The 22,080-nt window shown below is 43.5% G+C and overlaps 1 protein-coding gene across 3 annotated transcripts in view; it reads right to left on the reverse strand.

The window, feature by feature from the left end:
- Positions 1-8,974, reverse strand: part of MAPRE2 (microtubule associated protein RP/EB family member 2) — a 91,952-nt gene extending 82,978 nt beyond the window's left edge. The window contains exon 1 of one of the 3 annotated variants that reach the window (XM_083451669.1): positions 8,748-8,974. The gene's annotated coding sequence lies outside the window, so the exon portion shown is untranslated. Of the gene's footprint in view, positions 1-7,913; positions 7,977-8,642; positions 8,663-8,747 lie in introns of those variants that run through there. The other 2 variants (XM_083451671.1, XM_083451670.1) reach the window with 2 other exon arrangements.
- Positions 8,975-22,080: the final 13,106 nt, after the last annotated feature.

Genomic DNA, 22,080 nt, shown 5'->3' on the forward strand with positions numbered 1-22,080 from the left:
TCTCAGTCTAGTTCCTGTACTACTGGAGTCAAACACCGCCTTGGGATGCAAATGGTAGTAGTACTGTCCTGCTCTGGTATTTTGGGTATGCTGTACAAATGTATTATTTGGCACAGGATAGCGCCCCTGGTGGAACAGTGATTCTAAAAATAATATTTCCATTGCAGTTAAAATGGATGCACAAGTTGTTTCAAATGCTGATAAGAGAGTGGGGGAAATGGTTGGAAGGTCAGAAAGGTCTTTAGAGTGAGAATGGCCAGGTGCAAATCTGGCTTGCAGGATAGTTTCAGGCGTTCTGCAAGGCCCATTTGTCAAACTCATATCTGTTCCTTCTCAAATTAAATAACTGAGCAAGGGAAAGTTCATTTCCAAATTGGCCTATATCTGTAGTGGCTAAGGGTATTTCAAAGAGAGAGAAATGCAACTTGAAAGTGAAACATGTCCTGTGGTATATTTTGACAACATCTCCCCTGATCCAAGTTTATGTTTTCAGATATAGCCTGTGAAACACCTCAGACTCAGGTTTCTCTTACCGCTGGGCTGCTTTTGGAAGATTTTTTTTGAAAGAGGAACCAGGGATCCAAACTGACTCCTTACATTGAAAGAGATGCTGCCACATTTACATGTTATCAAGTGAGAACTGCACCAACCACCAAAGCTCAAAGTCCCCTGCAGTGTTCACCTTTTAATGGTGCTGAATTCTCAAAGAGGCATATTTCTCAGAATATTTTATTTCAGGGCTATATCCACAAATGGATTTACTAGGATAGTCCCCCTCTCCTAAACTCCAACTCTAATCACCCACAGTGCAACTGATTCTCCTTACCTTTTCAACCTTCAGAATCCTATTTCACAGTAGTTTACCAATATTATGTGGCCTTTCCATTGCAATAGGTCAACTTCCAAGCATTGTGCAGTCAGCAGGTCCTTGTGGCTAATCTGCTGTGAGTGCTATTCAGAATAAAGGTGGCTTTCAGCCTTAGAATTTGTTTGAGCCTTTGAATTTGTTTGTGCCTTTGAATTTTAAGTCAGTTTGTAATCCATGTGGAAATTGAAGAAGAACAACTAAAGGAGAGACAATAGCAGCAGAATAAAATCCCCTGCCAAAATTCTTCTGGGCAGTTCCTTCACCACTGTCTCTTTCAAGAACAATGCAGTATTGTGCATGTCTACTGACTAGCAAGTCCTCACTCCCACCAGAGCATTGAGTCCCGATAGTGTCCCCTAGTTTTTAAGACTTAGCTGTCATTCCTAGTTAAACACCACCTATATTACAGCACCTCTCTTAACCTGTTTTTCTGATGTTTTGTTAAGGGCTCCAAAAGCAGAGTCATTCATGCATAATTTATTCTGCAGCATTTCCCCCACGCTTGGGTATACTGGGTGGAGCACCAGCTCTGCCCTTACTCTGAAGCCACAAACTGAGTTGTTTATATCTCTTGACATATTTAATCATAGAACAGGATGATTAAAAGAGCATGGGAAGCTAGCTTAAGTTACAAAAATGTTAAGGGTTGAAAGAACAATCAGCGATGCAAAAATGTTAGCCAGCTTCTGTCCTAGATGCCATATGAAGCAAAATCAGTAGTGAGGACCGTAATTCACAAACTTTAGGTGTGTATTTTAGGAGTAAATAACACAGGAATCCTATACTAAATGATTTCCCATAATTTCTGTTGTCCATTCATTTCTCCCCTTAATTTTGCACATTACTTTAAGTTCATGGTCCTTACCTCTAAAGTTGTCTGCCCGTGTCCCCAAATACTCTTCCATGATTTTCCCTTTCTCCCCTTTCTATTCTCTTGTTCAGAGCATCTACTATTATTAGTATTCTATGTCTACATAGTGCCATCAGGGTGCCCAGAGTTGTACAGAACTTAGAAGTAACCAAGTCCTTGCTCACCAGACCTGCTTGACAACACAAGGCTAGCACTGGTTTCCACTGCAGATGTGTTTTCTTTTGTTCTGCCCCACAAGATAGACTAATGATCCTGGGTACTGCAGTTTGCTAACGTGGCTGGGAATTGTAGGGGCAAGGCATGTCTTTTAAATGTGTGTTGGACATGTTCTAAAGTATAGTGTGGATTTGCCTTCCATCCCTCCCTTTAAGTCTTTCCTCAAAGCTTATTTGGACTTTGCCCAAATTTATTCATTCTGTGCTCACTGTCTGCTACCATCTAACTCCCTTAACTTTACTATAAAACACAGATCCTTTTCTCTGAAATTGTGTTCATCTCATTTAGCATAAAAAACCCACAGCTCAAGTGACCCAGTCAGTTCTGCGTGCTGTACAATGTCCAGCACACATTGTTGGTGGGTTACTAATAATAATCTAACCTTGAATAACACAAGCAACAGACTGGTGGCTGATTGCCCAAAAAACTATTTTTAAACCCAGACTTCAGTCTTACTCATATTTAAAAGCAAAGTACTTATGCAGCTAGCAGATAAGAGCTGCCCACCATACGAGCAAATTAACTCCTGACATAAGCCCATGAAGTGGAGCAAGTTCAAAGCAGGATCCCCATAATTCTGAATCATACTCAGTGTTGGGTGTAGCCTGTGAGTAATTTGTTGCCTACTTCTGCTGCAAACTATTTGACTTTCCACTGTGATAACAAACAGTTCAGTCCCTAACGTCATTCAACCCTATTTAGAGGAAGGTCCTAGAAGAGGATAGATTCTAAAAACATTGTATTTTGAGGGGGGAAGGGGTCAGGATAAAAATTTAAGTGACTGCTTTTCCACCCTGCTTATATTATTCTTTCAGTAGACCTCCAGTGACCTCCCCCCATATGACTCAGTAGGATTAAACACTGTCACAAATCATAGGCTTCAACAAGGGGTCAACAAATCGTCATGTCTGAATCCTGTCCTAAAGTATTCCCTTGGAACAATAAAATGTAGATTCCAGGCTTGCTGTTGACAGAAGAGGCATAAGGGCAGATACTCTTCTCCTTTGACAGGCCCACTGCGAGTTGCATTCTGACACATCATGTACAAGGCACATTAGAGTGGCTGGCATAATTCTTGTTCACCAAAGAATTGCTTCTTCTCAAGGTGCAGACAGACATATATTCTAAAATTGCCGTCATGTGCTCACTTTCCTGGGAGAAAGCCCCACTGAACTAAGTTGGACATCCTTATGAGTAGGTGTGTATAGGATTGCACTATAATAGGGTGGAGGTGGTTTGAATGCACAATTATCTGCCTCAGAAACATGCCTCATAACGCAGTGAATGTGGTGGCAAATGCACTTCCACCACACCCCAAGCACTCCCTACCACATCAGCTCCTTGTCAGTTTCACTCAAGAGTTTACAGTGTTTGACAATGAATACCTAAGTGCTGATTGCTTTAACAATGTTGTTCCATATTTCCCTAGTCCTAATTGATATGGTGAGGCACAATGCAAACAAAAGGAGCGGTGGCTATGAAAGACATACAGGCACCTGCACAGAAATGGGTCCAGACTATGTAGCATTTGATCACCTGCAATCTGACTTGCATACTCTTCATTCTGAAATAAGGCTTGGCCTAATTTGCAAAGTTATTCATAAACAGACTTTTAAAAGAGAACATATAGACATATAAATATTTTATGTAAAGAATATGTAAAGTATGAGATGTTAAATAGAAATGTCTTGGCCTTTTATCTCTAAAGGTATACAGTGGTACCCCGGGTTAAGAACTTAATTCATTCCGGAGGTCCATTCTTAACCTGAAACTGTTCTTAACCTGAAGAATCTCCTTTAGCTAATGGGGCCTCCTGCTGCCACCGCGCCGCCATAGCGTGATTTCTGTTCTCATCCTGAAGCAAAGTTCTTAACCCAAGGTACTATTTCTGGGTTAGCGGAGTCTGTAACCTGAAGTGTCTGTAACCCGAGGTACCACTGTACATCCTTTGCACCCAAAAGGAAACTGTCTCAAACATGCATGGATGTAGTTCAATTATATCTTACCCCCTCAAAATGGGTATTTGTTGCCATTAGAAAGTAATGTTTGCCAAACTTTTGAATGAGCCATGCTTTTAACAAACAGGATATTTGTTTGAGTATAAGAAATTTGACCACCATCTAATTCCTTGTTAGGACAGGTGGTGTTAAAAGATGCCCTGGACGTCAGTTAAAATAAGGGAATCCATATCCCATTTTAAACTTTTAGAATATACCTTTGTTTGACTGCAAACTAGTGAGCATGCATCTGAGTGCAACAGAATGTGCTTGTACCAAAATAAGCAGATCTGCCACACAGAGGCGTACCTAGACTCCCTTGTGCCCCTGGCAATGAGCTGTATTGGCACCTTTCCATCCCTTGTGCCCTTGCCAGAGGAACCTGTGCACTTTGCCCGGTTTCCTAGAGCAGCAGAGGAGCAACCCAGGAAGCATGTGGATGGGCAAACAGGCTTCTTCTAGCCATTCTGAGCCACAGGCCTTTGGCATAAGCTGCCCTAACCAAGCCCTAGATACACCTCTGCTCCCACATACTGTTGGGATTTAAGGGTATATTATCCCTCTCAACATTGCAATGTAAGCCACTGTTTGGAACAATCAGTAGATGTGCCTGTGTAGGAAACAGAACTGTGAAGTTAATAATTTATCCAAGTTAAGTTCTTCTGCAGAATCTTACATGAAGTTTTGCTGTAGTTTTAGCCTTTTTATCACTGCTATTCTCAATAAAGACCAAGTAGCAAATTCTCCTAGTGTCTCTCAGGGTCCATAGAAAAAGCAACTCTGGTTAACTGCTACTCAGCTACTGCAAAAAGATTTCTAGTTTACATAATCAAAAGGTATTGATACTGTATACAATGACAAATAAATACAACGGTCCCAATCCATCTATAGCTAGTTGTATATAGCTAGTGCAATCCTATGTATATTTACTCAGAAGTCTCACTGTTTTCAGTTAACTTGTCCCATTGGCTACAATGGAATTTGGTTACAGCTAACTTTAGATGAACCAGGACGGGACCTCATTCCAGCCTATTCATCAGTTGTATAGCCAAAGGGGGGGGGGGACCCAGCTAAAAGTAAGTTTATTCTTCAGTATTAAATGACTTAATTTAACACAGCTTAATTACAGGAAGGATTTCTACCACCTACAGTTGTTGCATTTACTTTCTACATGGCAGCATCAGCTGTGCACTCTCAATTAATGCCACCTTCCCTTGCAAGAAACAGCGGAACAAAGTGCCTTTAATAAGATTTAGTAGCCAAATGATTCCTGACATTAGTCAATATGCCTTGGTCCTCCCCTGTGGCTGTTATGGCACTTTCAGATGCCTGCTTCCCTGCACCCCCCACCCCAAGATCATAGTGCTTTTGAGAGTGCCTGTCACACTGATATGCTAAACATCTACAAGCCAGACGTAAAATTTATTCCCATTTCAAACATACTAGCAGGATCAGCAGAGGAGAAAAACAACCATCACATAACACACACACACACACACACAGCCCTGCAACACCTTTATAAGATACTTCCTGCTTTTCTGTAAGGTTTATTTATTTAACAACGTACTTTGTTTTAATCAAAACAAGGTATCCAAGGTGGATAACAAATCAATAAAAGTTAAAAAGAATTTTTAAAAATCAGCATATTAACATCTTCATATATATAGGGGAAGTGGTTAAAACTTTCAAAACTTTCAAATGAACCAAGTTTCTATAGGTCTCCTGAGACACAAAGCCTAGCAGACTTCAGTTGGCAGAGCATTCTGTAGGGTAGGTGCCACTACAGAAAATACTCTTTCCCTGGCAGCTGCCCACTGGGCTTCACAGGGTTGAAGGTCTGAAGTACAGTAGAGCCTCTGCTGATGAACAGAGCATGCAGGGAAGAATGCAAGAAGAAGCCAGTCCTTAAAATACTCAGATCTCATGCCATTTTGGGCTTTAAAGGTAAACACCAGCACCTTCAATTCAGCATGGGAACAAACTGTATCTTACTTTTCTCCACTGTGAATCAAGAATAATGTCAAAAAGACTTTCAGTTAAAAACACCACTGTGTTTTTGTTAGACTCTACTACTATTCCTATCATACAACTGAGCATGGAGAACAAGGTTTCCTGGAAAAACCTAGTCTATATACCTACTGCCCCTGAGACCAGCTGGAGATAACACATATATTGGAATATTTCAGGGCACAGGGGAATCTTGGATGTTAACTAGCTGCTGAGGTCACACCAGTTAATGTTCAATTCAAACAGCTGTGCATTTTATCTACTGAATTTTTTATTAAACTCTCTCTCTCTCCCCTCTCTCTCACACACTTGCTCTCTAGCTCAACAGCAAGACCTAACTAAAGCATTTAGCATAAATAAATCAGCAGCCCTTACTGATTTTAAGACAGAATAATCCTGAGAGTGACTGTAACTCAAAGCAACCAAAGATTTATTATTTCCACATCTAGCAGTAGTACTGTCCATACACAATTCTATATGAACTATGCAGAGCTGGGGTGGGGGGGAGTGAATAGCTAGCACAGAAATATTATTTTTCTAGCTATTCTGCTCATTTGTACAACATCCATAATTTGTACAGGGCTTGGTATGTTAAGGAGATCACTGAACAGATCAGGCCAAGTTTGCTTTTTTTTTAAGTGAAGTGAGAAACTGAATTTTTCCTGCCTCCAGATCATATCTAACCTTTTAGACATCCTTGATGAATGTAGCTGTTCTTCAAGATGAGCATGTCTTAAAATAGATAACTAATGAGCCCAATGAAATTAAATACCCTCTTCTCTACATACACACCGGGTTCACAGCTTGCCAGAGTTATTTGTGTGTGCATGAATCCCTTTGCCCACCCACAGAAAGAGGCCAAATGGTTTAAGCTGCACCACTCTCTCTATGGCATTGATTTGCAAACTTTGAAGTGGTCCCCCCCCCATAGTGTGTGTGTGCAATACACCTGTGTGCATGGCATGCATGCGTGCATATTGAAGTTTGAGGGGAGGATAGAAACCTGCACCAAAGCAGGGACAGGAACACATTCACCCCAGCTACAATGATCTAGCATTACAGACATGAAAATGCCAAGCATGAGTGCCTCAGAGAACTTTTCATTCCAGCCTCCTTCCCCAGCTTTAGGAGGGAGTCTGAAGGCCAAAGTTTAAACAAACATCCTTCACCTGGAAGTTTTTACTTTGTAGAAAAAGCAGTGATGGCCCCCAGATGCAGAACATGCACCTGATCAGGGTCAGAGTCCAAGACCAGTTTTCTGCTGAAAATGGCCACCTGCCTACCTACCTGCCTGCCTGCCTGCTATTTGGCCCCAAGTGTACTCATTTCAGAGAAGTGGTTTGCAGCAGAAAATTGGTGTTGGGCCATGATCCAAATCAAGAGCACATTGTGGCCCCTCCCAGTTTTATGATTCTATGGGGCATCTGCAGCTGTTTTCCTCCCCACTATAGAAGTGACAAGATTAAGTAAGCTTGCTCATTTAAACATAAAGCCAATGTCACAAGCAGTTCCAGTACAGCATTGGTTTAGGGCCCTTGCCCATAGATCTCTGGGCACACAGCAATGCTGTGAGTATGTAGGAGGGCCCTGTGTGTTGCCAAAAGATTGGCTAGGACTGGGGTAGGAAAGTCAGCTAAGTTTTGATGGAGCTTGAGTTTGAAAAGTTTGAAAGTAACTGCTCTGTGTTAAAACACAGAATGCCCTCAATAGCTAACATTTCAGTTGAATGTCTGGCAAGTTTAAGATCAATGCTTGAACTACTTCAATTCCTACACCAAGCAATCCAGCCCCTCCCAACAAGGAAACACCTTTTTCCAAGGGAACAGGTAGGGTCGCTGCTATCTAGAAAGTATTTGCACACTTGCCTATCCAGTGTGCTTGCCAGTGTTTGGGAAGCAGGTGTTTACTATGTCTACTCTGAAGCCTCAATTTCGTTTTTAGGCAGCTTACTCACAGCTCACAGTCTGTCTCTTGGCAGCTTTTCTCCCTTCCTTCCAGGGATGCCGTGTTAGGAATGCAGCCTTAGATGATTCAAGCGGTAGTGCCATTTCTCCTGCTATTGAGGCCACCTCCCAGCCCACTAGTCCACCTTGTGCTCCTCCACTGAAACCTGCCAAGCAAAGCCCCTGACCTGTCAAAACTTCACGGAGCCCGCCCACTAGCCCATCCTGCCTCTGCCCATTGGCCTGGTGTTTTTTTAAACCTCAAGTTGGCAACCCAAGGCGCGCGGGGGGAGGGGGGGAGTGCCGCGGGTTTCATCCCCAGCCCTGGCAGCTTTGTTTTGAGAGGCTCCTCCTGGGGCTGGCAGCGACTTCCCTTCTCGGCAAACAGGGCTTCTTTGTACCTCGGCTGCCTCTTGCCAATCTCCTGGCGCTTCGTGGCGAGAGCCTCCCTCTCCGCTTCCTCTCCTTCCCACGCAGACCCAAAACAACTCCTCTCTCTCCTTCCTCCCGAGCTTCACTTCAGCCGCGCAATGACGCCCCTGCCCACCGCGGAAAGCGCGCGCCTCGGCTGCTTTCGCCGGCTCTGTGGAAAGCCCCTCAGAGCGCCGCTCGTCGCTCCTGCCAGCGTGGCAGCCCCGAGTTTCCCCCCTCGCCCTGGCAGCCTGGGCAAGAGCGAGTCCCGTTCCCTCGCACCAGGCAGACGTCGAACCCAACCTGGAGCCAGCCGGCCAGCTACCTACCAGCGGGCTGCTCTGCGGGCAACTAAGTCTGAGGCGCGCGCTGAGGTGAGGGGAGAGAAGCGCCGCCGCCGCCACCTTCTTCTCCTCACGCGGCACGTCACTCACCTGCTACTGCCGGGCTGGGCCGCCGCTGCCGCCAAACGCGCCGCTCTCCTCCTTTGACAGCTGCCTTTTGTTTTCCCCACCCTCCTCGGTCTCAGCTTCGGCTGCCGCTCCACCCCGAGAGCCACGTGAATCAAGCCGGGCGGGCGAGGCGGGCTACTCCGGGGAGGGGCGGTCCTGGCGCGCCGCGAGGGAGCGGCGGGCGAAAAAAGGAAGAGGGACTGGAGCCAACGGCGAGAGCCCAGCCCAGAGGCGGAGTGTGTCACGCGCCTGTGTGGGGCTGCCGGCGGAGGCGGGAGAGTTCTCTCTGTCACGCCGGCGACCAACGCCGCGCGCCTTCCTTATCTTCCTGCTTGCTCAGTCATCGCCTCGGTGAGCTCAGGTCACCTCCAGTAACAGCAGCATCCACAGCCCTGCTGCAGCGGCAGCAGCACAAAGGAGCACTTCCTGTGTCGCTCTGCTCCTTAGGAGATGCTCTGCCTTTCAGCAGCTGCGAAATGGGAACTTTCAAGTCTGCACGTGCAGATGGAGGTCCCTTGGCTATGCAGAGGATGCCCTGTCTCTCTAGACAAGGACCTGATAATCTGGTGTCACAGAAAGGGGGGACCTGTGGCCGGCTGCAGGTGTTATTAGACTCCAGCTGCCTTGGCCGAGGCCGTTGCTGGTTGCCAAACTTAATGTACTGCTATCAGAAGATTGCACACATAACCAGCCCTGCCATCTGTTAAACTGGACAAGGAGTAAACATGGACCAGGGGAGGGGCAAGGTGGTAGCGAGGTCAGTGCAGGTACAGTGGCAGAGCCAGTCCAGTGCTTTTCCCACATGCCCACGCTGTGCCGCTCTTCCTGCCACCCTCTCAGTTGCTGGCAGCAATGTCAACATTGGGGAGCTGGGGGAGCCATGTTGCCCCACTCTGCTCCTCCGGCTGCTACTGTGACTAGTTGATTAAAGGACAATGAATCAACACATGCATTTCTTGCCTAATTTTCTGGGAGTGTCTTTTTGCAAATCCTGATGGAAAAGAGGAAATTTGCCATCAGTGTAAGACTTACACTGTACCATCACTGTGTCCACTTCAGCATGTGGCAGCTGTAGGTAGCACTGAGCTATTTCAGCCTGTGGAAAAGCTGGTCATACTGCACATATGCCTCCATCCACAGGATTCAGTTTCTGCTGCTGCTTTTTTTTTTTTTTTTTTTGGGTGGTTGTACTAGCATGACAAAAGCCAACCACAGTGTGCACTACCAAAAGATCACAAACATAACAGGTTTACCAGCTGCTAAAGTGATTGGGAGCAAACACGGGCAAGACTCTTACCATGGCCATGAGTACCAAAAGACAAAGTCACAGGAACCTGTGAGACAATAATGGCTATAGCTTGGAAAATACATGTTTGTATTTTGTATTCAATCCATATATACCCATGTGCATACATATGTAATAATGTTGAAAAAAGCATTTCATTTCATTGTCTCTTGATTTCCTGTCACTCTGTCAATGGATACTTAATATTTGCCAACTCCCTCATCTGTTTTTTGCATCCTGTGTGATGGCCATCACGTCTTATCCCGATTGTGGGACTAGTTTCTTTCATAAAATGTAGGTACTGATTGATTGTAAAAAAAACCAACCCTTAAATAATACTTCATTACAATTTAACAAACTAAAGCTGCAGTCCTTGATAGGAGAGGATATATTGAAATGCCAGCTATTATTTCCTGGTTTCATGTTATTATTTATAATTCTTATTTGTAATTTTGTAACCTACTTCCCCCTTATTATCTGCCAATTACACATGCTTCTGATTTAATCTCATTTCTGTTTGTTCATGTTTTACCATCTCTTTATCATGCTTCAGAACCTGCCAATATTGCAATTATTTTATAAGTTATATTAAAATGCAGTTTGGGACTTCTCTTGTTTGGTCAGGTGAATCGAAATCCAGTGCTAACAGAGGATGGAAGTGCAAAGTTGTGTCTTTACTAATGAATATCTGGGGTGGCGCTTAGCAGGCAACAGACTGCTGGCTTTGTTCAGGATAATTGGGTCTGGTAAGGTTAAAGATCCCATCACCACTGCAAAGGCCAGTCTGACTGAGCTGTCTCCACTTGCCTGGAGCTCCAGGGCATCTGATCTCTAGGCTGGCCGGCAAGGTCAAAGCAACTTGGTCAGAAAAACAACAAAAGCCAGCCTGACTGAACTGCTGCTGCTGCTATTCAGCCCATGAGGAGCATCTGATAATATAGACTGCAATGCAGTGCTTTTTTAAAGAAAAAGGGTGCTGGTATTCACCATGAAGTTGTTATAGTAAGTGCCACACTTTTAACGTTTGAAAAAAAAGGTGTTGGCACTCTGTACCCTTGAGTACTCCCAGAAAACAGTACCGGTACTACTGCAATGGTTTGTGTGTGAGAGATGTGCATTTATAGGTACACTTTACTAAATTCATTTTTGTAGACATTCCTTGGATAGAAAACTGCATTGCAAAATTCAGGGATATGTGTATTTTGAAGGATAACTGTGTGGTGGTTTATCAACTGTTTTAGAAAGTGTAGGTTTAGTAGGTTTGTCTTTAAATGTGAACTGACTCAGATTACTTCTCCATCCCTGGTTATGGTATAAGGCTCAACTGGGGATAGGAGCAGGGTTACAGAAAATTCTGTGTTCTGACAGCAAGATTCCCATTTGGTTTCCTCCCCTAATGAAATGAAATAGGACAAATAAACAGGAATAATAAATACAGAATAAACAGGAAAAGTGGATACAGTACTATGTTTTATTTGCTTTTTTAAAAAATGCATGTAGCTCTTTTTAAAAAGGAGTTTTACTCTTCATGAGCTTGAAAAATATGCAGATATTAACAGCACATATCTTATGGCACACCATGTATATAATAATGCCACTATGATAATGGATTGCTAAATATTCCCTCATATTTTATATAAGTGAATACCCAGGTTCAGAAATGAGCTACTTCATCTAGCATGGGTATGATTTAATGTCAAGCACCAGGCAAGTTTTCCAAAATAGCAAAAGGCAGATGACACATGCCTGAACAAAGATAAAAAACCTTTCAGTCCTCTAAGCTGTTAGTTCCCATAATAATAAGCATGAATATTAATATAATGTCAGCAGCATAAGAAGTACGGTAGCTAACACTTGCAGCATTGTTCATGCTTTCTCATGCATGTAGTATAATGTTCCAAGTTTTTTGTTTTTTGTTTAAAAAAAGCTGGTCTCTGTGGTTAGAGCTGTTTTTCTGCTAAGTTGGTTAAAGCCTCAATCTCCATCGTTAATGTTGCTAGCACCATGTTTACAAGTGCAAGGATAGTAAGCTGAAAAGCTGGATGGAAGCATAGCAGTGAAATACATCGTTTGGTGGTTTCATCTCAATTCCTTTAATAATTGCCTGGAGGAATATGGATTTAATGCTTGTCAATCAAATACACAAGCTCCTTGGATCTAGGGTGACAACTGCAACATTTTCCTTCACTCATTCTTTGTTCTTTGCATATTCTATCAACATTGAGAAAGATAACTAGTTGGCTGCTCCAAATATTTGAAAATAGCTATTAGGTAGATGGTTCCAACACAGCACCTGAAAAAGGGACTATTTTGCTTTCCACTGAACTCAGAAGTCCCTTTCAAAAAATGGGATTGCTCACTCATATTAAGTTCTTTGCTGCCATTCAGCAGATTGTTCTGAGACTGCAGTGCAGCTGGGTAGTTTTAGACCCTGTGCTAAGTGGTCTTAAGGGGAGGGGGCTCACGCTAATCTACCCCTGCTGTGTTTGGGCAGCTTTCTGCTCACTTTGCGGTGTGAGGCCTTGGACTTCTGCCCCAAAGTCTTGCACTCATGGCACCACTGCCTGAGAACTCCCTAAATCAGTACTGAAAGAACCAGAAGATGAGAAATTAATTGGGGGGGGGGGGACACATAATTATAAGTGGAATACAAAAATACTATCCTGAAAGCCCTGCATGGTTACCAAGCTTGCAGCTTTGTTAATTATAGCTTTTTTCTGCTTCCGTTAGCTTAAAAATGGGGAAACTTTTATTTCCTGTTGAAAAGCTTGAGAGTAATTTTTCAGGGGCCACATGCCAACAGTGTGGGGGGCCAGAGTTAAAAGCAGGCGGAGCTACTCTTCTTTCTTTCAGTTTCTGCCATCCCCTTTTATCTCTCCCTCCCACCCTTATCCAACAGACTACAGAGGGAAGAACAGATCACTCTTGTCAGAGTTCTCCTCACACTTCCATCTCCATCTGCTTTTGTTCTTCCCCTCTTCCATGCTTCTTCTCTCTCTCCCTCCCCCCCCTTTTGGTGTTCCCACATGCCCTGAGTTTAGGATGGCCTTTACAGGGTACCAGGGACCAAGTCCTTACTGTGGTAGGCTTGCCAATAGAGGTTTGGCAGGAGCCATACTTGCTAGTTTTTAGGTATTTCCTAAAAACGGTATCATTCAGACAAGCCTTTCAAACTTGAGATACTCTGGCAGCAAGCTCTTACTGATTTGTTTGGGTTTTTTAAAATAACTGTAATACTGTGTTTCTAGTCTGTATACTGCCTTGTGATGTTTTATGTAAATACTAAAAAACCCCAGGTAAATCTATAAATGAAGTGGCTGAGAACCTACTGCAGGGCTGCAAGATTCCCAAGTGCACTCTGCATAAAGAAACTTGGCCCTGCAGAGGTTGTTGAATCCCAACTCCAATCAGCCCCAGTCAGCATATTCGACAATCAGGGATGATGGAACTTGTAATCCAACAACATATGGAGGGCTACAGGTCTCTCAAACCTATGTTAAGAGAATGAGTTATTAGCTGCAAAGTCTCCAGTGCATTTTTCACTTTAGCCATAAATATGACTCCACCTGTGACACAGGTATAAATAATACAGGTATTATACAAATAGTATTATTACAGGTATTATAATGCTCCCTATCTTTCTTCGGGGGTTGGTTGTGTGGGCATGTGTGTTTCTGCAGTTATTAATGAGAGAGTGTACCTGAAGTACTCTTAACTCCTTGGAAAATCACTCTGTAAATACCGTTATGCTTAATGGGAAAGTTTTTGAAGAGGAAAATACAAAATTAATGCAAATTGCAACACATTTCTCTGTCTTTAGTGATAATTTCCCCCATGTCCCCAGTACAGTGGTACCTCGGGTTACGTACGCTTCAGGTTACAGACTCCGCTAACCCAGAAATAGTACCTTGGGTTAAGAACTTTGCTTCAGGATGAGAACAGAAATCATGCTCCGGCAGCACGGCAGCAGCAGGAGGCCCCATTAGCTAAAGTGGTGCTTCAGGTTAAGAACAGTTTCAGGTTAAGAACGGACCTCCGGAATGAATTAAGTACTTAACCTGAGGTACCACTGTACAGCTAGTTAGCCACACTTTTTTCTCCTTTGCTATGGAAGACTCAAGGAACAAAGATTTTTAGTTAACCCATTATACTTTTAATTCATCACAATTAAGAACTTTAATTCCCAGACACATCTTTTAAATTTGCAGAAATATCTTGGAGTTGGACAAGGACATAGAGGCTGAGGAAAGAAGGGCCCTGCAGACAGCAGCAAACACCTCCATGTGATTTAAATGAAGTGTAGCAAAAATTACTCTAGTTCAAGTGTGATGGGTCAGCATAACATGTCTGTGAGTTTCTTTTACCCATTTCTGTTCTTGTTTAAGGAAAAAGGAGGCTGGATGCATTTAGGATAAACAGTGATGCTTTCCAATGGTAATAGCTTGCAAATGATTTAACATATTCCATTGTAATAAACAGAACATTTCTTTTTAAAAGAGGACTTCAGGGTGGGGAGGGTTAAATGGTCTTTCCTTTGGGGCTTTGCAATAATTTGCTCAAAGCAGGTCTGTTGAATTCTGGAAGAGGGAGTCTGAGCATACTTGAAATCTTCGACAATCTGCTTCCTGTTTGTATGTTATAATAGCAGTTACTCATGGCGTGATTATTGATGGACTATGCTTTCAAATGCACTGAATGTGTTAGTGAACAGACCCACATTCGAAAAATATACTATTATATACACAAGCTGCTCTGCACTTCTTTGTTAATTAATAACCAACCTGATTCTGCCTGGTACTAGTTCAGTGAAAAGTGTGTTTCAAACATTCCATAGGTTTTTTAAAAAGTGTTTTTTTTAAAAAAAAGAATACTACATGAAAGCTTGCTGGGAGATTCTTTCTGAGTCTTTCTTATTGCACACCCCCTCTATTCCTGGTGCTCCATCATGTATATGTTAAAATTAAATTAAAGTGCAAGGTATTTACAGAGCAATCCTGTACTTGCATTACAGTGGAGAGGGTAGGTGGGGGATACAACACAGATAAGCCACCGTATTCAGTCTATGTGCTCAGCACAAGGGAGTGGAACAGCCAAAAAATACAAAAAAAGTCTACAAATAATAGACATGCCCACAGCATCCTTGGAACATGCTACCATAGCCCACACTATGCTGGTGTTGCTGTCCACTTGCTGCCTGCACACAGAGGTAGCCAATGAGCTCATTGAACACATGGCCCCAGTACACCCTCTCCTTCATCACATGCAACAGTGCCAAAGCACACACTCCAGGCATCAACCCCAGTACCACAGGCAGCAGCTACTCTGCTACTGTCACTCCCCAGGCATCCCTCCAGGCAGACACTTGAATCCCTTTATGCTTCTTAACTGCATTGTTTCATTAGAACTTTAGTATAGCATGGGATAAAAGGCAAACTTTAAAAAATGCCTGTTATTTATATGGAAAAGTTATACAACAGTACAAAAGGAATAAATATCAAAACCAGAAAAGAAAGAAAGAAAAGTTAAAAGAACTTTTAGATAAAAGAAAAAGTTAAAACTCTGGAGTTTTGGGGTATATTAACAGTGCATTAGCACTGGGTATCATGTTAGTCCTCAACAGTGGCCAGAGGATTGGAGAAGATCAGTCTACATCCCAATCCCAAAGAAGGGCAGTGCCAAAGAATGCTCCAACTACCGCACAATTGCACTCATTTCACACGCTAGCAAGGTTATGCTTAAAATTCTACAAGGAAGGCTCAAGCAGTATATGGACCGAGAACTCCCAGAAGTGCAAGCTGGATTTAGAAGAGGCAGAGGAACCAGAGACCAATTTGCAAACATGCGCTGGATTATGGAGAAAGCTAGAGAGTTCCAGAAAGACATCTACTTCTGCTTCATTGACTATGCAAAAGCCTTTGACTGTGTCGACCACAGCAAACTATGGCAGGCTGCTATCCGCAACCTGGGGAGCCCTGCGGGAACTCCTGCAGGGCTCTCCAGGCTGCAGATGTCTGCCCGGCACGAGGGGCGCTCTGCTTCAGGGTGTTCTGCGCGCCGGGCGGCAGGCTGCTATCCGCAGCCTGGGGAGCCCTGTGGGAACTCCCGCAGGCTCCCCAGGCTTGCTGATAGTTTCCTGAAGCCTGGAGAGCGAGAGGGGTCGGTGCGCACCAACCCCTCTCGCTCTCCAAGCTTCAGCGAAAGCCTGTATTCGCCCCATAGGACGCACACATATTTCCCCTTCATTTTTGGAGGGGGGAAAGTGCATCCTATAGGGCGAAAAATACGGTATATATACAGTCAACCTTGGCTCCAGAAGTACCATAAATGTTCCAGTTTTCAAACCCAGAAGTAAATGTTCCAGTTTCCGAATGTTTTTTGGAAGCTGAATGTCCGATGCGGCTTCCGCTAAGTGCGGGAAGCTCTTTCAACCAGTCTGAAGCTGCAATTTGGTTGTCAAATGTTTTGGAAGCTGAACAAACTTCCGGAACATATTACATTCGACAACCCAGGTTTGACTGAACTTAAATAGGTTCAGTCCTCTGAAGTTAGTAGGCTTAAACTATATCAAGAGCAACTATACCCACTTTTGTGTTATGCTGATCACACAAAACCAGCAAGGGAAAGCAGCAGTGATTTTATCTCTATTTACTCATTTAAAAGGCTGGTAGCATACCCTTCATTGGTTCAGGTACCAGAGTGGGGTAGGGCATAAAATAAACAACAACAGATAGGTAAACATATAGTTAAAGCTAACAATATAATCAAGGCATAAGATCATAAACTAATTCACAGTTGACTTCAAATAAACCATTTTGAATTCTTCTATGCAGCAAACCACACTGGATTCATCTTTTTAAAATGCCCTTTAAAATCTGCTTTATCAATTCTCAAGTTATTCCTTGGTTAAGCTTTCTAATTATTATAGCCTTCCCTGGTGCCTGCTGAACTGCAGATTGAAAATGAAGAGAAACATGGATCAAATAAAGGAACCCATTTCCTAAACCAAACTGGACAAAAAACATCTGTTACTGCTGGGGGGGATGGGAGGAAATGGAGGAAAACTGTACAGAATTGCCTCATTAAACAGTAACCTCTTTGTGGGTGCATCACATGTAACAAATGGAGCTGTTCAAAGCTCCAGTATAAAGACAAATTAAAAAACAACAACACAAATCAGTGCTTGTCAATTTTTTTGTTTCCTATCAGGAAGAGGAGAGGAAACAATATATTGTTTAAAACATAAAATAGATTTTATTTCACTTTATCAAGACTTTGAAACTTTTCTTGCAAATATTACAGTTGCACACCTCTGTAGCTTCTCATCTTTGGAATGTTGGGCTTAGGAGCAGTGGCAGAGCTTCATGCTCTGGCACTGGGGGGTGGAGAGCAGGCGGGGGTGGGGCTGGCGTGCATCCTGGGGGTGTGGTATGTGTCCTGGGGGCGTGACACACCGTCTGCAGGGGCGTGGCGCCCAGCGTGGGCAGGGGGCCCCCAGCTGTGATGGCACCCCACCGGGATTGCACTGCCGGGGGTGGTGTGCCCTCCCCCGCACTCCTCTTCCTCCTCTAGTGCTTAGGAGGCGACCATTTGCTTATCTTATTCATGATTGTGGCATCCACAGACCAAGCCCTCCTGGTTGTTCCATTGTCCACATAAGCCATGATGTGTCAAACAGAAGGTGGTACTTTTGTGTTGTGGTGCCCAACCTCTGGAATTCCTGAAGTATGACAGGTGCTGTTACTAGTGTTTAGGCATCTGTTAAAGACCTACTTATTTAGCCAGGCATTTGCTGCTCTGAATACCTAGCTTTTAATTATAGGGTTTTTTCTAGTGTGGATTGCTGCATTTATAAATTAATTTAATTGCTGTTCTAGCATAGTCATAGCATGTTCATAGCATAGGGATGCGGGTGGTGCTGTGGTCTAAGCCACAGAGCCTTGGGCTTGCCGATCAGAAGGTCGGAGGTTCAAATCCCCATGACGGGGTGAGCTCCCGTTGCTTGATCCCAGCTCCTGCCAACCTAGCAGTTCGAAAGCACATCAAAGTGCAAGTAGATAAATAGGTACTGCTCTGGCGGGAATTAAATGGTGTTTCTGTGCATTGCTCTGGTTTTCCAGAACCGGCTTAGTCATGCTGGCCACATGACCCAGAAGCTGTCTGCAGACAAACGCCGGTTCTCTTGGCCTATAGAGTGAGATGAGCGCCGCAACCCCAGAGTTGTCCGTGACTTGACCTAATGTTCAGGGGTACCTTTACCTTTACCTAGCATAGTCTATAAACCTCTCCCTGGAATTTATAGAAAGGCTGCCATACAAATATTTAAAATAAAATAAAAAATAAAATAAAAATGCATTTAGGAATAAATGAACATGTCAAGTTCCAATCCAGTTAACATTAGTAATTTCTAATTCCTGTTGTAACCAATGGCCCAAATTCCATTTCTTTCCATTGACCTTGAGGCCAAACTGTATGCAATGCTGTTCATGCAGTTGCGAGTTCTGTGAAAGTAATTTGAAAGTCCGTCCCTTTCTCTCCTCTCCTCCACTCCTCCCATCTGCATCAGGATAGTGGTAGGAGAGCTTTAATCCTTTGTCTGTCACTGAGGTACCAAAACAGATTGGGAATCCTAGTTTCACCTGGATGGGAAAGGAGCTCTCATTAGAGCAAATTGCAGTCATTACTAGCTAAGGTGGATTGAAACTTGTGTGTTTACATCATCATAATTATTTGAAGGAGCAGCCAAAGTTATTGTATGCAGATTATGTAGAAACCTGTTTTATTACCAGACCAGCAAAATGCCTGTCACTATATTTGTAAGGATCCCCAGGAAAGGTGCCAGAGATCATACAATCAGGAAAGCAATGCCTTCCCTTATAGAGATCTTCTCTATTGAGGCTAGCCAGCTATAAGAACTCAGGTAAATAGAAGTAGAGCAGAATCATTAAATTTGTCTATTCAGCTGATTCAGCAGAAACTGTACAGGGTAAACAATACTTCCATCACTTGTTTACTGCGACTGGGGACATAGCTCACCATTTTTTGCATGTTGGTGATTAGATAGTTTCACATTCCAAGTTCTTTCTCAGTTAAGCACACCCATTAGAAAGGGAATGTTGCATGCCTGAATTTCAGTGTAAGCATACAAATTAGCATGGCTGGCTTGATAACATTTACTTGGAAGTAAGCCCCTTTCATTTATTTATATAGAGTTTTGTGAATCATCTTTCTATAAAGTATTCAACACCTTCCTATATAAAATGTAAATAACCAATGAACTATTGGGTTTTACATGAAAAACAATCACTTTTGAGTTAGATCCAGACCAAGTGAGTTGAACCAGGTGGTCTAATTGAAATCAATGGACAAGTGAATTATTGCTTAAATCCTACTGATTTCAATGGGAACGATGTTCAAGTTTCCTTACACTTGATCCAACCCAATGTCATTTTAATTTCATATTCCAGGAAACCAAATTATTCATGCCATACTGCAAAGTTGTTGTTGAAACCTAGCTCTCATTCCAGGCCATAAGCAGCTTCCCTCCAGTTTCTTCCTCAAGGACTGCAGAGGGAATGTCCAAACAGCAGAGTCCCCTTGAGTGTTAATTATTCTGTTTTCCAAACCCAGTGTGGTTTCTCCAGTCAGCACAGAAGTTTTGGGATATGTGATCATTTGTTTGGTCTTTGAAAGGAAATAAGACAGTGTAAAGATTTAACCACCTCCACAGAAACTTTTAAAATTACAGTGCATACAAAATGAAACATTTTACCTTTGATGTTCTAAAATTGAAGAAAACTCTCCAGGTTCTAAAGAGCGTTGCTCAGAACCGCTGCCTTGGAAACAGGGGCAGGCTTGGGGCTTGATGCCTTTGGGGCCTGCACTGGTTCTGCCCTGGGGGATAGAATTACCTGTGCTGGCAGTGGCTGCTGCTTTCTTTCAAAGCACACCTGATACCTTGGCCTTCCCTTTTCTTTTCTTCAGCCCCACATACCCATGTGGCTTTCAGCCAAAAAGGAATCCATGTGTTACATGGCTTGAATGATTATCCCAATTAACTAGAATTGCTTCCAATCTGTGTGCTACTCCTTGAACTGCTTTGTTCCCACAAAAGAGAATCTGGTGTTTCCAAGCTGTTCCTGATGGCAAACCTAATTTAGCCATAATACAATTTTCTTTGCTCCTGCCTATTTGGTTAATTAACAATGCAGTCTTATATATGTCATTTGGAAGTAAGTCCCATTGTTTTCAATGTTGCTTCCTCCCAGTCTAGAATTGTAGCCTTCATAACATGCAGTTATTAAAAACATAGCAGCCTTGGCAAGAGGAAAAGGGAGGAGGGAGATAGCAATTCAAAGAAAACTCACCTCTTATTGGAATTATAACTACCAGGACACCACTTCTCTGAAAGTATGTTCATAACCAATCAAGACAAAATATCATCCATGCTGTTCCCTGCAGTATTTCTCTGCCATGATGCCCAGACTGTGGAACTCCTTGCCCCTGGAGTTCCCTGTCCCTTTCCTGAGGTGATTCTAAACACTGCCAAAACTGCAAAATTATCTCTGGCTCCCTTGCTGTTCGGGACGGGGTGGCGCCGATAGGAAGGTTGGCAGTTCAAATCCCGATGACAGGGTGAGCTCCCGTTGTTCGGTCCCAGCTCCTGCCAACCTAGCAGTTTGAAAGCACATCAAAGTGGAAGTAGATAAATAGGTACCACTCTGGCGGGAAGGTAAACGGTGTTTCTGTGCGTTGCTCTGGTTTCGCCAGAAGCGGCTTAGTCATTCTGGCCACATGACCTGGAAAAACTATCTGCTGACAAACATCGGCTCCCTTGGCCAGTAAAGCGAGATGAGTGCCACAACCCCAGTCGTTTGCGACTGGACTTAACTGTCAGGGGTCCTTTACCTTTACCTTTCTGTTCACTGAGGGTTTGAGACCCATCGACTACCCTCACTTGTTGTAACTGGCCAGTCGAAGCTATTTCTTGAAGTATGTCTGCTGTCACTTAGTGACAACTTCTAGGAGCCACAGGTGAGAGCTGAGTGCACGGTGGGGATCAAAGGCGGACAAACTACCCCACAAAGAGCATGGCATGTCCTCTACCAGAGGTACTGTTGTTTAGTCGTTTAGTCGTGTCCGACTCTTTGTGACCCCATGGACCAGAGCACGCCAGGCACTCCTGTCTTCCACTGCCTCCCGCAGTTTGGTCAAACTCATGCTGGTAGCTTCGAGAACACTGTCCAACCATTTCATCCTCTGTCGTCCCCTTCTCCTTGTGCCCTCCAACTTTCCCAACATCAGGGTCTTTTCCAGGGAGTCTTCTCTTCTCGTGAGGTGGCCAAAGTATTGGAGCCTCAGCTTCAGGATCTGTCCTTCCAGTGAGCACTCAGGGCTGATTTCCTTAAGAATGGAGAGGTTTGACCAGAGGTACTACCTGTCCCCTAACACCCCATACATCCAGGACAGTTGGATGACACCTTGTATGCCTCCTTCCGGCAACTCCTGCAGCCAAGATGGTGTCAAATGTATTGCTCTGCTTTCCTTTGGACCACATCAGTGCGTCTGAGAGGGGGGTCATGTCATCTGCCCAGGCTTGCGTCCCTGGGAGGTCACTTTGGTATTGCTAATGCAGCGGTTTGACTTTAAACCCGGAGGCACATTCCATTGTTCCTTGAGGCAGACAGGTGCCAACAGCAACCTTGCAGTTAGTAATTTTATCTGCTTTCCCTTTGGTTTTGAATTTCGTTATTGCAATTTTAAATATTTGAGATTATTTTTAATTGGCCAAACATAACAATTATTTTTTCTTGGCAACGTAACATAATTATGTGTGGTATTCAACTCAGTTTAACTCAGAGTAGAGCCACTGAAATTAAAGCACCCAACTTGGTCACACCCATTGATTCTAATGGCTCTACTCTGAATAAAACTTACCGTAGTTGGAATACCACCCAATGTTAAAATAGGAAGGTAGGGTAGAAACCATTTTATAAATAAAATTTATGAGTGAGCCTGTGGGCCAGTGTAAAC

The sequence above is a fragment of the Podarcis tiliguerta genome (genome assembly GCF_965153285.1).
Source record: "Podarcis tiliguerta genome assembly, chromosome: 7".
Taxonomy (NCBI): Eukaryota; Metazoa; Chordata; class Lepidosauria; order Squamata; family Lacertidae; genus Podarcis; species Podarcis tiliguerta.